Here is a 17,465-nt window from a genome sequence, read left to right as displayed (position 1 = left end):
TTCCCTTCTAATCTTGTTATATTAGTTTTGTATGTACAAAAGCTTTTTAATTTAATGTAATCAAAATTTTCTATTTTGTGTTTTTCTCCTTTGGACACAAATTCCTTCCTCCTCCACAAGTCTGAGAGGTAAATTATCCTATGTTCCTCTAATTTATTCATGATATCATTCTTCATGTCTAAATCATGGACCCATTTTGATCTTATCTTAGTATGTGGTGTTAAGTGTGGGTCCATGCCTAATTTCTGCCATACTAATTTCCAGTTTTCCTAGCAGTTTTTGTCAAATAATGAATCTTTGGGTTTGTCAAACACTAGATTGCTGTACTTATTGACTATTTTGTCTTGTGAACCTAACCTATTGCACTGATCAGCTAATCTGTTTCTTAGCCAATACCAAATGGTTTTGGTGACTGCTGCTTTATAATATAGTTTTAGGTCAGGTACATCTAGGCCACCTTCTTTTGATTTTTTTTTTCATTAATTCCCTTGAAATTCTCATCCTTTTGTTCTTCCAGATGAATTTTGTTGTTATTTTTCTAGGTCATTAAGATAGTTTCTTGGGAGTCTGATTGGTATAGCACTAAATAAATAGATTAGTTTAGGGAGTATTATCATCTTTATTATATTTGCTTGGCCTATCCAAGAGGAGTTAATGTTTTTACAATTATTTAAATCTAACTTTATTTTTGTGGCAAGTGTTTTGTAATTTTGCTCATATAATTCCTGACTTTCCTTTGGTAGATATATTCCCAAATATTTTATACTATCGATAATTAATTGTGAATAGAATTTCTCTTTGTAGCTCTTGCTGTTGGATTGTGTTGGTAATGCATAAAAATGCTGAGAATTTATGTGGATTTATTTTGTATCCTGCAACTTTGCTAAAGTTGTGAATTATTTCTAATAGCTTTTTAATAGAATCTCTGGGGTTCTCTATGTATACCATCATATTATCTTCAAAGAGTGATAGTTTGGTTTCCTCATTACCTACTTTAATTCCTTTAATCTCTTTCTCTACTCTTATTGCTATTTCTATTCTAATACAATATTGAATCGTAATAATGATAGTGGGTAGCCTTGTTTCTCTCCTGATCTTACTGGGAAAGGTTCCAGTTTATCTCCATTACATATGACGCTTACTGACAGTAAGGAACACTTATTAATTTAATTCAAAACCAGAAGAATTTAGTTAAGAAAGACAGAGAATATCATACACACACACACACACACACACACACACACACACAGAGAAACATATAGTGAGAATATTGCATGAAGTATCTTTTAGTAGATTCTAGTGTAGGACTTGTAATCTGACTTTGCAAAGTTTTGTTTTTAATTTCTTTTCTCTTGTTTTTATCATGTGTAATCTCTAGCTTTAGAATTGTTGACTTAAGCAGTGTGTATACACACACACATACACACACACGTGCACGCACTATATCCAAAAAGTACAATAATCAGGCTTGTAATTAAAGAAGTCAGGATTATCTCTCTCAAGGGAGAAAAATGAGTCGTCAGAGAAATTCTACTATGACATTTGTAAGGCTTCTTTTTTAATCTATTCTGCTTTTCCTTGATGTCTACTTGGAAACAATTTAATAGTGGGATCATTCATTTAAGTCCATTATTATGGCTTCAGTATGTTTTTCGTAAGAATTTCAGGAGCTAGTAGGCATATAAAACTTTGGTTATATATAAAAAGATATATGAGAGCAGGTTGACCCTGGAATGGGGAACACAAAGGAAGTTGTTTCTTATTGAGCTGTTTTAAAAGTGAAATTACACATTTAGTATACCAATGAAAAGAATAAATATCCTTACCTGTCTTGGAATAGGTAAAGGAAGTACTTTTAAAAATTGTTCTTTCTTTTCTTGTCCTGGCTAAGTTGGGAAGGTGAAGAACCATAATGCTATTTTTAGGAAGGAAGTACTTAAAGTAAATGAGTTCCGCTCATTGAGAATTGGTAATTGCCAGAAATCTCTAAAGGGAGCCTGTTTATGCAGAATTTCTGGAAGAATTGAAGAACTCTAAAAATTCATAAATATGTGAACTTTCCATGAAATATCAGTATATATTTTATAGAGACTTGCTATTCTGAACAAAATCTTTCAAGACATTGATGGTTTCTTAGATCCTCTGGGTATTATTTTTCAATGGTAGGCATGTTTCAGAAGGGTCCCTAGTCCTAGGAATAGCACAAATACTAGTGTTTTGAGGGAAAATATGTATCTGATTGTATTTTTCACATATTTTTAATTTAATGCTCCTTTTTATCTTTTACATCTTACCCTTATCATCAATGGATCTTTTGATTCTTTGTTGTATATTATTTTTGGAGTTGTTTTATAGTTAATTTCAGGATTTTTCTTACTATTAATATTATTTTTATAAGTTTATAAATCAGTCCACATACATACTCAGTGCTTGTTAGATACCCAGAACTTGTAAGGCACTTTTGGTAAAGAACAATACTATGGTACTATATGATATAGTACCTTATAACCCTTATAAAAGGATTTTACAAATTCTGTCTATGGAATACAGATTAATGCATAGAAAATAATAATGAAAATTGAAGGACAACTTACAGTTGTAAATTGTAAAGAGCAGACTATAAATTCAGAGATGAGAGAGATTATCTATGACTAGAGCAGCCTGGAAAGACTACTTAACTTATCAGAATGTATATATGAAGTATTTATCATTTTCCTTCAATATTTTAAATATTCACTATATTTTATTGATATGGGTGTTCACTCTGCTAATCAACTCTCTATTCTTAGTGGACAGTCTTCATGAGTTGCTGTGGCCCCAAATATTCATCTGGTACTCTAGAGTATTATAGAATCAAAGGATTTCAGAATTGGAAGGAGCATAAAATAGTCTAATCTAACTTATATCTGAAGAAGAATTCACTATGTTATATTCAACAAATGATCATCCACCCATTCTTTGAAAACTTACAGTGATATAGAATCTACTACCTTCCAAGACAGTCCATTTTGCTTTTGATAGCCTAAATTGTTTAGAAGTTTTTTGTCATTACAAGTGCAAGTTTCCCTTTCTGTAAATTCTTTTTTTGGCTAGCAGAGAAAGTCTAATCCATTTCTCTTGTGGCAGCACATAAAAAAAACTTGAGGGTAGTCCTCCTAATTTTTCTGAACATCCCCAGTTCCTCTAATTTATTTTCATAACATGAATTTTCCTGCTTGTCTCCCTATAAGTCAGGATCAGAAAACTATAGCCAGAAATCTGTTTTTGTATTTATAGAGAGCTAAAATTTGTTTTTACATTTTAGAATATATAACAAAACTAGACTGCTGACTAAAGTTGGTCTTTTGATACATTATTTATCTCTGCTTTATATACTCTTCAACTTACTAATGTTCTTCTTACAGTTGCTCAGAATTTAAAATAATATTTCTGATAGAACTAAGGCAGAGTCCAATGGCATTCCCAACTCCCTGGTCCTGGACAATTGTTTCTTTAGAAATGAATGAAGTATACAACTACATTAGTTCTGGGCTACCATGTCATACTATAGACTCAAGAAAACAATAGTAACTCTTTCTGACAAACTGTCATTAATTTATTCTTCTTCGTTTTATACTTGTGAAATGATATTTTGAATCCAAATGTAAGATTTTTATATTTATTCCTATTGAATTTCATGCTTTAGTAGGGCAGCTCAAAGAGGTTTGTTACCAATAACATATACATTAACAAAAACAGGCTTTTGGAAAAAAAGAATTCAAATGGAGGAAGCTGGATTTCTCCAATGTGATGACAAGGTTCATGAAAAGACTGGTTTCTTAAAAGACTTGAAGCTTAGGATCTGGGCCCGAAGCTAAAAGAGATGGCAAAGTCCAAACCACTTCTTATGGAAATAAGGTAACGCCTTTGCTGAGGGATGCAGCTGGAGGTCTGTAAGTGTAGCACGAAGAAAAGGCTGAGACAGAAAAAGAGAATCTGGGTGTGGAGGAGATGAGTACCATCAGAATCAGAAGGAGCCAGAGACTTCTAAATGCTTTGTTTGGCATTTAAAGTCCTTCACAATCTGATCCTTTCTTAATGGAAGACTGGAGTTGAAACTACCCCATCTCATTTTAGCTCAATACAAAATATGATGAAAATTATCTTCCAATCATTCAATCAATCCAAAAACCTTAGACTAATTTGGAAAAGTTATTTGGGGAAGTAAAATGGTGTTAGATAAGAGGTCTGTTCAATTGAGTGAGGGAAGCTTTTTTAGAAATTGTAGCTGTAACTTTTCAGAACATCATTTAAGAGAAGGAATCACCTAGGGGGTGAGGTGGGGTGAGAAGGAGGGATCCCAGCTTCAGTCAGATCTTCTCTTTTTACCAGAGGACCTTCCATCATAAAAAGGTCTGGAGGATGTTAGACTTCTCATGTTCTCAAAGGTGCCCTGATCAGTTGGTAGTAGGGACTGCATTATTGGAAACAAGGACTGATTAGACTTATGGATCTATATGGAATCTAGCAAAGAAACTTTTTGTGCTCAAGCACAACTTTCTGAGCACCTGATGAATAGCAGGCCTTTCAAGCAGCCAGAATCCCTGATTCACCCATTTGTCACATGTGTTCCCTAACTAAGCATGAGCCCAGCTCTTAAGTCTTCATTATGTGCTCATGAGAAAGTGTTACAGGGGTGTGTGGGGTATGGGTGGGGAGGATGGAGTATGGTGGAGAGGGAAGGAGATTTTTTTTTTAAACCGACTATTCTTATTGTACTATTTTAGTACTCTATACTTTTTTACTTTCTGTCTTCCATTCCTGAAATTTTTTCCCTCCTCACTGGCTAACTTGGCATCCTTCAAGACTTAGCTCAAATACTATCTTACCAAGGAAGTCTTTTTTAATGTTTTCCCTCCCACTGTTAGTGCTTTCTCTCTGAGATTGTCTTTCACATACCCTGTATGTATCTAGTAAGTACACAATAATGTACATATTAAGTAGTGTTTTTGCCTCTCTTTGTAGACTCATTGTGCCTTGAGTGTTATACGTGCTTAATAAATGCTTGTTGACTATGATGACCCAACATGAGAACCAGGTGCAGACCTAAGAAAAACAGACCTAGGAAAAAACATGAGAGATTGTGCATTATTGTAAACATGAGTTTCCCTTCATAGATGTACCCTGGGCATATATGTCCCATAATGTGTTCCCATGTGTGATCACTTTGTTTCTATTTTTTCCATTGACTGTGTGTGCATTTGTGGGTAAGTACTCCATTCTTAGGCACTTTTTTTTCTTTTTCTGAGGTTGGGGTTAAGTGACTTGCCCAGGGTCACACAGCTAGGAAGTGTTAAATGTCTGAGACCAGATTTGAACTCGGGTCCTCCTGAGTTCAAGGCTGGTGCTCTATCCACTGTGCCACCTAGCTGCCCCCTAAGTACTCCATTCTTATAGGAGAAATGATCTATTGTTATTTTTCTTAGAATGTTATTTCATTAAATGCCTTTTAAAATTGCATTCTTTTGCTAAATAGTAAGTGTAAACAGATCAGAGGTGAGTCTTAACCCATGGTTTCAAGTGTCTGTAGATCTATTGAATACCACTTGATCTTGATCTAGCTTTTCTGGGAAACTTATTTATGAAGGAAATGCCCCTTGGTCCTACTTTGGAGGGATTCCTACAGGTTTTCCATTGTAGTAGGAGACTTAGTGTTGCCAAAATCCATTGGCTAACTTTGTTTTTAGGTTGTGATTGGATATGAATATTGTCTATTTTTTTTTAAGGTCAAAGCAGTTGCTTTAAAAACAAACAAACAAAAAAAAATCTTTTGAATGATGGTGTATCCAAGTATGGATATTCATTGCATTGCTGTGACTGCTATGAGAATGAGTTAAACTAAAATGAGCACTATAACTGTCTGGGATTTGGTACACAGATATATACTTATTTCCTCTCAAGGAGATAAAAACATTGAGATTGCTTTGCTGTATGCCAGGGATAATTTGGGGAGATTGAGGGACTTTCTGAAACATGCAAGGGGTCAGACAAGACACTTTCTGTGTTATGGGAACTGCCTGAAGCAGTGTTGCTTTCCAATATCCATGGAAAGATCTGAGTCAAGGAGGATAATTGGGGACTGATCTTCTACCTTCCCCACAGATAGAGATATAAAAATATAGCTCAAGATGGCCTTGAAAAGGGAGAGATTTTTTTTTGAGCGCAGCATGAATAGCACATGTAGGAAGTCGACATCAGAGAAATCTAATGATAGTGAGTAGTTTGAGTGGCTGTCAGAATCTTCCTATTAAAAGTTAAGGAAATTCTCTGAAGAATATCCATGCCTTGATTGATTGACTTTGGAATTTGGTTAAAGACAAAACAGTGATAGTAAGAAATAGATGCTGCTCTGGCAAGAAACCCAGAGACAGGTTCAGGAGCAAATCCCTGGGGAGGACCTTGAGAATCAGAGGACATCAGTGGTCACATGGGATCAGGGGTACAACTTACCCCTTGATATGCACCTTGGCCATACACATTCTCTGTGGATGCCATTCCTCCCATTAGTGTTATATATATATATATATATATATATATATATATTTGTGGAAGAAAATATTGAAAATTTATGGGGGAAATGCTGGATTATGCATGCTTATTAAATACTTGTGTCCTTTCCATGATTAGCAAAAATAAATATATAATGTGCTATAGTTTTAAGTGGCTATCTCAAATCTGGATTAGCTTTTCTGGTTGTGTTGAAATTGTATTTTGTTCTGGTACCCCTGACTACTCTAGTCCCTTCTAGTCACTGTAGTAAGTAGCCAGTGTAGAAGGGCAATAGCAGGAAGTAATATTGCAAAAAGGAATGTTAAATCATGGACAAACGCTCCTAAAGATCATTTTCTCTCAATTTTCTATTTAAAAAAATTAGTTAAAAAAAATTCACTGTTTTAAAATTCTGAGTTCTAATTTTTTCCCCCTCCCTTCTGTCTCTATGTCTCACCTATTGAGCAAGCAGTGTATCAATTATACATAGGAAGTTAATGCAAAATATATTTCTAGATTAGTCATATTTTGCAAAAAAAAATAAAAGAACAAGAAACATAGAAAGTGAAAAAATATGCATCAATCTGTATTCAGAATTCATTAGTTCTCTCTCTGAATGTGGATAGCATTTCTCATCATCAGTCCTTTGGATTTTTCTTGTATCATTGCATTGATACACACACACACACACACACACACACACACACACACACACACACACACACAAAGAGGCTTTTTGAAATGTTTGATTAAGATTTAGGGAGATACATTTCCCTGATCTATCAGTTAACTAACATTAAAAAAAATGAGATTAGTCAGACATTTTTTATTCTTGATGAACCCATGTTAGCTCTTTGTGTTTTTATTTCTCTTTTTAAATGCTTACTAATAATCCATTTAAAAATAAGCTAAAATTGGAACTAATGATGGGTTTGAGGGGGATAGAGATATCTCTGTTACTAAAGTGATTTTTCTCAACTCAGAAACTGGCTATTTGCAAATATGGGTCCAGTCTTAGAGAAACTTAATCTCTAAAAAGAGGAGTTAGGCTCTTTTCCCTAACAGTAGATCCCAAACAGTAACCCTGGAAAGATTATTTATACTTTTGGATCCTGTCTAAGGTTTTTCCTAGATGGGAAATAGAAAAGTTCAACTTGTAATTAATAATGTAAATCAGGTATGAAATAGTTGTTTATTTCTTTTACACAAAATAAATTTTTGACACCTCCATAATATCCACAAATGTAAGTTGGCAGATAAACAAGCAGCTTATAACTCATATAGTATTCTTTTGAGAGATTAAAACTTAAACATTAGAACATGAAGCAGTTTGTAGAATTGATGAATTGGACTTTCATATTTCACCTTGGTTTTGCACTGTCTAAACAATTTCTTCTAGATCTGTCTTTTGATCAGTCTCATCCTCCTGTTGATAGCCATCCTCTCCAATTTGCAACTGCCAATTTTATCTAAATGAAGGACATAGGAACTTCAATCTCTTGAACTCATTAGGCTGCTTTCAAAGTTGGAAATACAGGGGCAGCTAGGTGGCACAGTGGATAGAGCACAAGACTTGAATTCAGGAGGACCAGAGTTCAAGTCTGGTCTCGGACACTTAACACTTCCTAGCTGTGTGACCCTGGGCAAGTCACTTAACCCCAGCCTCAGGGGGGGAAAAAGTTGGAAATACAGTTTCAGGATCATTGTTCAGTCACCTGTACTTAGGAGAGAAGTGCAGAGCAGGAAAAATAACCGGGGTTCATCCAGTTTTAACTTTTATGTGATTGCAGATACTGGGTTGCTAAGGTAGAGGGAAAGACACTGTCTCTCCAGTAACTTCTCATTTTTCACTGGGAATCTAGCAATAGGGAGTTTCTTACCACACTGAAGATTCAAAAGAATGAGCTGGAACCTGTCTGTCAATTTTAACTGATATGGAACCCCATTCACCTGTCACATTCTTAGGAGGGAGGAAGGATCAAGGAACCACTCAGATTTGCTGCAACACACCAAAGCTCTGGGTCCTTTCAACACAGAGACACATTTCCCTAGAAGTAGCTATGATACAGTTTTTATACTCCATGGAGTGTGACCTACTGTGAAGGAGTTAGGGTGGGGAAGAAGTTGCTGTTTGTCCCTTCCATTTCAAATACATTCTAGATTTTTCCTAGAAATTAAAGTCAGACTCATTGGTCTATAATTTAAAATTCTATTCTCTTCAATTAAAAATATCATCATCATGTTTTCTTCCATTCTGTGGTATCTCTTCTCTTCTTCATGATGTTCCCAGGCTTCCTGACAATAACTCAGAAATCACATTTGTCATTTAATTTAGTACCATGTGATAAAGTTCATCTGGGTCAGATATTTTCAATATATCAAGAGCAGTTTGGTGGGATCTCATTCTATCTTATTTGGCTTAGACATTAAGTGCCTGATGTATTTCCAGTCCAAAGAAACTTCTCCTTGGCAGAGAAGAAAGAACTGAAAATAGTGGTGCCCTTTTATCTTCTCTAAGTCATGTTATGAATTGTCATTTTACTTACCTTGAGCATAAATGCTATTTTATTTGTGAATTTTTCCTTTTTCTCCAAAATAATTGTCCCCTTCTTCCTCCTCAACCTTTTTTGTTATCTAGATTTCTTCATCACCCTCAAATTTATAGGCCTTAGGAAACTAGGCACTATTCTATTAAGACTATACCATACTCTTAAAAAGATTAACTTTCTATTACCTGTCCTCACTTCTATCTTCTGCACAAGATAGTTAAGAAGTCTATTTGATTTTCACTTCTTAGGAAAATCTCTCCCATTTTCCCTCCTCACTGGAATATTTTCCCAGGGATCATCATTATTTCATTCTGGAGATCTTCCATTCATTTAGGACTGGCTTCCTTTATACAATTTTAGTCCACGGAATATAACATATTTATCTTTTCTTTTATCCCTATTATCAAAATCTAGAATGCATGTAAAACTTTTTCTAACTTTTCTCTTGCCTATCACATATTCTAGGATGGATTGGTCAGTTTCTTCTAAGGTTTCCCTCATTTATACTCTCAACCAATTCCTCCCTTTTGCTGGGAATAAGACACCAAATAGAATTTCCACATTCATTCCAAAATTTCTAAGAAGATAGAAACTATCATTAGAGCAAGAAGTCAAGAAATTATTAGCTGCTTTGCACAGAAAGTTTCAGATGGGGAAGTCAGGATGAATGCTAAAGGAGTCATGGGATAATTGATGGACATGTATTCCCCAGGAATGGCAGTGTTGATTTGATTACTGTTCTCGGAGTTAGATTGGAAAGGCAGGTGGGGAAATAGGAGGTTGTTGCAAGACAGCACAGTATGGAGATGATCTGAAGTGGCATGTTAGACCTGAGATATGGCAAGATAAATGAGGACTCATCAATCAGAGTGCCTATCACAATGATGGGACCCTCAGTTCTGGATTGTAGTGGAGGTTAGTGCATGAGCAACTTGAAGTAAAAACTAGGAAATGGGTGGTAACCATATAGTTTATCAAGTCTTGGAATGTTCTCTTTCATGCCTGGGGAGATGGCAGACCTCTCTATGATTATCAGTTCTCCTCAGTAGTGAATCCTACTATTGTTCATATCTTCTTTGATTTTTATTCGACTGTGTGTAACTGTGGAACTACATTTTAATTCCTTGAGAATAAGCAGCTTTCCTACTGGTCCTTCTTCAAGGGTGGTTTAGTAGACAGCACACAGTGTACACAAGAAGATCTGAGTCTGAATCCTCTCTCAGATACTTAAGGGCAGTGTGATCTTGGTCAAGGCATTTAACATTATTTCTTTATCTGTATCTGGGGAATTATGCTGCCAGAAATGCAGTCCATCCCTCTCTATAGCCTTTGCATCTCTGAATTAGTGTTCTGTCTTCATGCATTGTTTCTGTCTTGCATCAGGTCTACAAGTAAAAGTATCTGACTCAAGTCCACGTCTCCCAAGATACGAAGCACCTCATGAGGAAAAGCTGAGCAAAGCTATTCTGAAACATCAAATTACAATGTTGAAATACTCCTCTTTAGAGATATTTTTTTTTTACTAAACCAGTCGACAATATCAATCAGTTCTGCTGCATTATTTGTTTTGTCAAATAGCAGAATGTCTGGTCTATTTCCCTGGATTTATCAGCCTATAATCATGGCTGTATCCCAGAACAGCTTGTTGCAGTTATTATAATGCATTTTTAGGTGCTGTGCTAATTGCTAGTGTGTGATCTTAGCAACACTATTATACCTGTTGGAATAATCCACAGCATTTAAGGTGGTGTGGGCTCCAATGATAATAACAATGGTAGCAGTTATAATAATAGGTTACAGTGGTATAGGTAACCTCTACTTTCAGACACAATGTGCTGCTGGTGATTATGTCTTATAGGGCATCACCAGGAGGAGAAACCTGTCTGCACATTTGCTGACTGTATGTGCTCTGTTTGTTTATCAGCAGGAACCTTTAAGTGAGAGGACAAAAGCATCAAGAAGTAAAATACAGAACTTTATTTGGAAGCATTAAATATGTGGAGGGGCAAAATATGAAGAGGTCTTGTGCAGTGCATAAAATATTGGGCTTGTAATCATATGCTCTTAAGTGTTTACTAGCTGTGTGATCATGTGAAAGTCACTTAACCCTGTTTGCCTCAATTTATTCATCTATAAAATGGGGATGATAATAATAGCACCTCCCTCCCAGGGTTGTTTTGAGGATCAAATGGAATAATAATTGTAAAGCTCTTAGTGCAGTGCCTGGTATATAACAAGCAATACGTATTAATTTATAAAAGAATGGGAGCCACACTGTTATTGAGTCTTAAGGTTTTCTGATTATTTTTATAGACATGTTTTCCTTTGTTTTTCAGAACTCTCATATGAAAGGGTATTGGGTTTAAATAGAAAATCTTACTACTTTACCTAGTTTGTGATTAGAACCAAGTTGTTTCACTTTTTCTTCCTTTATAAAATAAATGGATTGGATTTGATAATCTTGAATTTTCCTTCCTATGATAAATCTATGATCTTATGGCTAGAATTTAGGCCTTCCCAGTTTAAGTTCATTGCTCTTTCCATCATACCTATACTGGCTGTCTCATCTTCTTGATACTCCCAGAATCTGTACCCAGCTCAGGATAAATTTCTTTTTATAATTTCAATAACTTTAATGTAAATTGTTAGTATTATAATTTCTGGCCTCTAGCATATTGAACCTATAGCGCTTTTATGGGAAAGCATAGTCTAGAATCACATAAGATATGAAGATCTTCTTCCTCAAAATACACCAGACCAGAACAGATATGGCTGAACCAGGACAGAGCACAGAAGGACTGTCCCTTTCTTTGTCCTGATCATGATGAATATTATAGACATAAATCATCAACCATCAGCAATCTTTTCAATTTACTAGGGCCTTGCAGGGGTGGCTAGGTGATGCCATAGTGCAGAGTGCTGTGTCTGAAGTCAGGAAGACTCATCCTCCTGGATTCCAATCTGACTTCAGAAATTTACGTGTGACCCTGGGTAAGTCACTTAATCCTGCTTGCCTCACTTGCCTCATCTGCAGAATGGGCTTGAGAAGGAAATGGCAAACCCACCAATGTCTTCGCCAAGAAAACCTCAAATAGGGTCAAGAAGAGTTGGACAAGGCTGAAATGAACAATAGTAGAGCTTTGCAGAGTTTGTGCTCAGCTGGTATAATCTTTGAGAATAGTGTCATCATCCTACTACTATGTGGCGTTGATTTTAGTGGAATAATAACACTCATGTAAAGAGCAGCTAAATGAAAAAATATGATGAAATATGTGGTACTTGGCAAAATGTAAATTTTTCTTTTTTACAGATGAGGAAACTGAGTTTCACAGTGGTTAAATGACAATTACATAAATATGTGAGTTGGGCCTCAAAACCATGTTCTTTGACTCTGTCAACTCTTTTTATCCCCTTTTTTTTCTTTTTTTTTTAATTGAAGTTTTTATTTTCAAAACATATATAAGGATATTTTTTTTCTTTTTTTTCTTTTTTAATTAATTAATTAAATTTAATTTTTACAAAAATCTTATGCATAGGTAATTTTCCAGCATTGACAATTGCAAAACCTTTTGTTTCAACTTTTCCCTTCCTTCTCCTCACCCCTTCCCCCAGATGGCAGGTTGAGCAATACATGTTAAATATGTTAAAGTATAAGTTAAATACAATATATGTATACATGTCCAAACAGTTATTTGCTGTACAAAAAGAATCAGACTTTGAAACAGTGTACAATTAGCCTGTGAAGGAAATAAAAAATGTAGGTAGACAAAAATAGGGGTATTGGGAATTCTATGTAGTGGTTCATAGTCATCTCCCAGAGTTCTTTCATTGGGTGTAGCTGGTTCAGTTCATTACTGCTCTATTAGAACTGATTTGGTTCATCTCATTGTTGGAGAGGGCCACGTCCATCAGAATGGATCATCACTTAGTCTTGTTGTTGATGTATATAATGATCTCCTGGTCCTGATCATTTCACTCAACATCAGTTCATGTAAGTCTCTCCAGGCCTCTCTGAGATCATCCTGCTGGTCATTTCTTACAGAACAATAATATTCCATAATATTCATATACCACAATTTGTTTAGCCATTCTCCAATTGTTGGGAAGCACTCAGTTTCCAGTTTCTGGTCACCACAAAGAGGGTTGCCATGAATATTCTTGCACATACAGGTCCCTTTCCCTTTAAGATCTCTTTGGGATATAAGCCCAGTAGTAGCACTGCTGGATCAAAGGGTATGCACAGTTTGATAACTTTTTGAGCATAGTTCCAAATTGCTCTCCAGAATGGCTGGATGTAGTCACAATTCCACCAACAATGTAGTATATTTTTTTCAATCTTGATGCTTGAAAAATCTTGTTTCCCTTTTTCCCTCTTATTCCCACTCCTTCCTCTAGATGGCATATAATTCAATATATGTTAAACATGATTAAAATATATATATTAAATCCAATATAGGCATACATATTTATACAATTATTTTGTCAACTTCTCTTTGAGTTCTGTATAATATATGAGTAATATGGAACTAGAAGATGGAAAAGAAATAGATTAAAAACAATCACTTCATATACACTTTAATATGATGCTGCTGCTGCTGATAATAATAGCTAATATTTATATAATGTTTTAGGCACTGTGATAGATACTTTATAAATGTCATTTTATTCTCACAGTGATTTGAGAGGTAGATGCTATAGTTATCTGTATTTTACAGATGAGAAAACTGAGGCAAATAGAGATTAATTTGTCCAGGGTCACAAAACTAACATCTAAGGCAAATTTGAGCTCGGAGCCTTTCCTGACTCCAAGCCCAGTGCTATTCATGTCAAATGTTGCTAATTTCATGAACAATCTAATACCTAACTGTAATCATAGGTTTCTAATAAAGCTTCTGTAGAACTCTAGTTCTAGTTGCCATGAGTACTTCGGTCAAAAAAATTGTCACCTAGTGGTTATTCAAATGGCAATATGTCTGATCTAGGCCTGTCCTCAAAGAGCACATGCAATCTGTTACCAGGTCCATATAGAAACTCTTTCCTTGGTAGGACATGCTCAGATTTTCACCCCATTGGAATAGCTTTTGAGAACCCATTTTCACTTTCAAAACCATAAATATGAATTTTTTGCTCCTGCAATAAATACTTTTCCTCTTTTCCTTTTGTTAGAAAGCTTCTTATATTTAATTGTAAAAATGAAGTCATTTGTGCCTCTTTTACCCACCTCTATATCTTAAATTCCTTTTCCTTGAAATCTCTATTTTGGATGAACTCTCAGTATAATTTTTTTTCTTTTAGTCTTTGGGAACTTGCCCTTTCTATTCTCTTTCCCTAATTTTCTATCTTTCCTTATCCACTGTCTCCTTCCCAAATACTTATGAAACTATACAAATCTCTCCTATCCTTAATTTTTTTCTCTTGATCTTACCTTCTCCCCAAGTTATTAAAAGACTTGATTGCATCTTTTCCAGGTCAGTGCTGTCTTTTCTCATCACCTCCATTTCCCTACAATTCATTCCTCAACCTATTAAAGTTTGACTTCTTATGTAATTGATGGCAGTGAAACTGTATTTGCCAGCTTTATTAATGATTTTTAATTGAAAAATTCAAAGATATTCTGGGCTACTACTGACTCAGTCCAGTCCTTGAGTAGTTTATGTTCAATATTAGAAGAAAATTAGATACACAGAAGTGAATCAGTAATTAACAAGAGAAACTGAAGGAGAAGGATTTTTTTTTAAGAAGTATTGATTTGACTCGACTGAGTGAAACTTATTTTCTGAAGTTGCCCATTGGTTTCCATTAATCAAACAATAAAGAGAACATTTGAAGCTTCTTGTGACTTGTTTTGTAATCAGGGTACAAGAAAGTAATGTTAATAGATGAAATTCCCTGTCTTAATCAAGTCACAAGGATGGTTTTAACACATTTCTCTTTCTAACTTTTCTTTGTATAGAGGTTATCACCATCCTTACAATCACAAACTTGGAGTCAGACATGACTCTTCTGTTCTCTTATTTTACATATGTTGATTCCATCGTTGTAATAACTTTTATATTGACTCTTCATCAGTGTTGTTGTTCAATCCTCTGATTCAGACGCTCATCACCTCTCACTTGAACTCTTGTAATAGCCTCCAAAATGGCCATCTTGCTTCTGGTCTCTCCCCTTTTCAATCCATACTCTACTGTTACTAAATAGATATTTTAAAGTTATATCTATTTATCTATCTGTCTAATGTGATCATTACTCAAATGCTCACAAAGCTCCAGTGATATCTCTTTGATAAAAGATACATTTCAGGCATTTATATCCTTTGCTCACTGGGTCCAGGTAACTTTTCCATGCATACCACTATTACTCTCCTTCACATACACTATGTTCCATCCTATTTACTACTTTTCTTTTTTGGTATGTAACATTCCATTATTATTGCTTTGGGGCAGTTTATCTTTCTCCTTAAATCTAACCTTTTGAGACCCCTAGCTTTCTTCAGAGTAGACCTCAGATGTCTGAATGTGAGCTTTCCTGATGCCCCTTTCCCAATTATTATTTCTAATTCCATCTTTTTTTTGCATATTTATTTTATTGTTATTTTTTGGAATAAAAGAAGCATTTCCATAACATAGTATAATAATAATAAAAAAGATTGCACATGAAACTACAAATCTATTATGTAGAACTTGCTATTCCATTTAAATTAATAATAAAGTTATCATGTAAATTTCTTTTATTCTTCCCTCCTCCCCACTCTAAAGATAGCTACCAGTAGACACAAATGTATACATGAAAAATCATTCTGTACATGCTTCAATTTATCAGTTCTTTCTCTGGATGCATATGTCCTTTATAGATAATTTGGGTATTTATAATAGTCAAAATGACTTAATTGTTCAAAGTCATTCTTAATACTACATTGCTGTTACTGTATAAAATCTTCCCTCGTTTTTGTTCATTCCTTCTTTATATTAGTTTGTGCCATTTTATATGAGAGGTAACAAGGTATAATGGTTAAAGAACTAGACTTGAAGCCAGGAAAACCTGAGTTCATATCAAGCCTCTGACAGATACAAATTAACTTTGTGGTGCTAGGCAAAGCACTTAATTTCTCAGTGTTCTGGGCAGCTTTTCTCCATCCTCTTTGGTACTTACTTGGTACAAGTATGAGGAGGACTTTCCTATAGGATAGAGGGATTATTTCATTTTTTGTCTTGGTCACTGTACACCTGGCATAAAGTAGGCATTTATCAAATGCTGGCTGATTAAAACAAATTAACCCCACGTGAAGCAAGTTTTAAAAAGAACACATTAATTGAAATAGTTGGGAAGGAGGCTTGACAATGGGGAACACTAGAGATAGTAACTCCGGAACCTAACCATATGACTATTCACAGGGACACCTTCAGATGAGGTGGTTTGTGGTGAATGGAGTATGAGAAGAACAACCTCCAGCCTGTTAGCTTAAAGCTTCCTATTGTAATTACTCTTGTAGAGTGGCATAGTATATAGACAGTTGACTTTGAGTTTAGGAAGATCCAGATTTGACAAATACTGGCTGTATGACTCTGGAAAAGTCACTTATCTATCATCTCAATGATCTAGTCCAGGGCTTCTTAAATTTTTTCCACTTGCCATCCCTTTTCACCCAAGAATTTTTCCATGACTCTGGGTATGTTAGTACTTAAAATAAAATTACAAATCAGACATTTGTTGATAATAAATCATAATTTCACAACCCTCACATTCAGTTATGTGACCCACAACTTAAGAAGCTGGGATCTAGGCAATGATTATTACTTCAAATGAAAGGCAGCAAAGTAGAGTGGCTAGAGAACTGGAAAGAGAAGGCAGTAACCTATTTATGGGAAATATTTTTTCTTCTAGGAGATCCCTTCAGTGCTGAAATCACAGATCTAGTCTTCATCCCCTGCCCTATTTTTCTATTTAGCTCTGTTTTTGTTTTTTTATTTTTGCTATGTTGCTCAAAGACAGGAAGTGCTCTCTAAATTCAGCACCCTATAAATTAACCCCCCCAAATGTAAAGCCTTATTTTGCTCCCCCAATTTTGGCTTTGGTTATCTTCACACTATTATGAGACCCTGGAGTAAATTGGCAGTGATTCTAGAGACACAATAAAGAAAAAAACCCTCTGTTCTAGAGAGAAAATGTTGCTGTGGGTCAGTCTGTTAAAACAAAAGGACAACAGCAACAATAACAACAACAACCCCCGCATCCCCCCAACAACATAGATCCAGGATTATCCCTTTAAAGCCTGATTACCAGTACCTTTCCTTAATCTTTTGAGAGAAAGCAGATTTTGGAAGAAGGATTTGTGACAGAGAGATATCAGAGGATAGATAGATTTTTTTTTTTTGTTTGCCCTTTTCAGCT

The sequence above is a fragment of the Sminthopsis crassicaudata genome, chromosome 1 (assembly GCF_048593235.1).
Source record: "Sminthopsis crassicaudata isolate SCR6 chromosome 1, ASM4859323v1, whole genome shotgun sequence".
Classification (NCBI taxonomy): domain Eukaryota; kingdom Metazoa; phylum Chordata; class Mammalia; order Dasyuromorphia; family Dasyuridae; genus Sminthopsis; species Sminthopsis crassicaudata.
The sequence above is the reverse complement of the archived record's forward strand: the minus strand, read 5'-3'. Positions refer to the sequence as shown.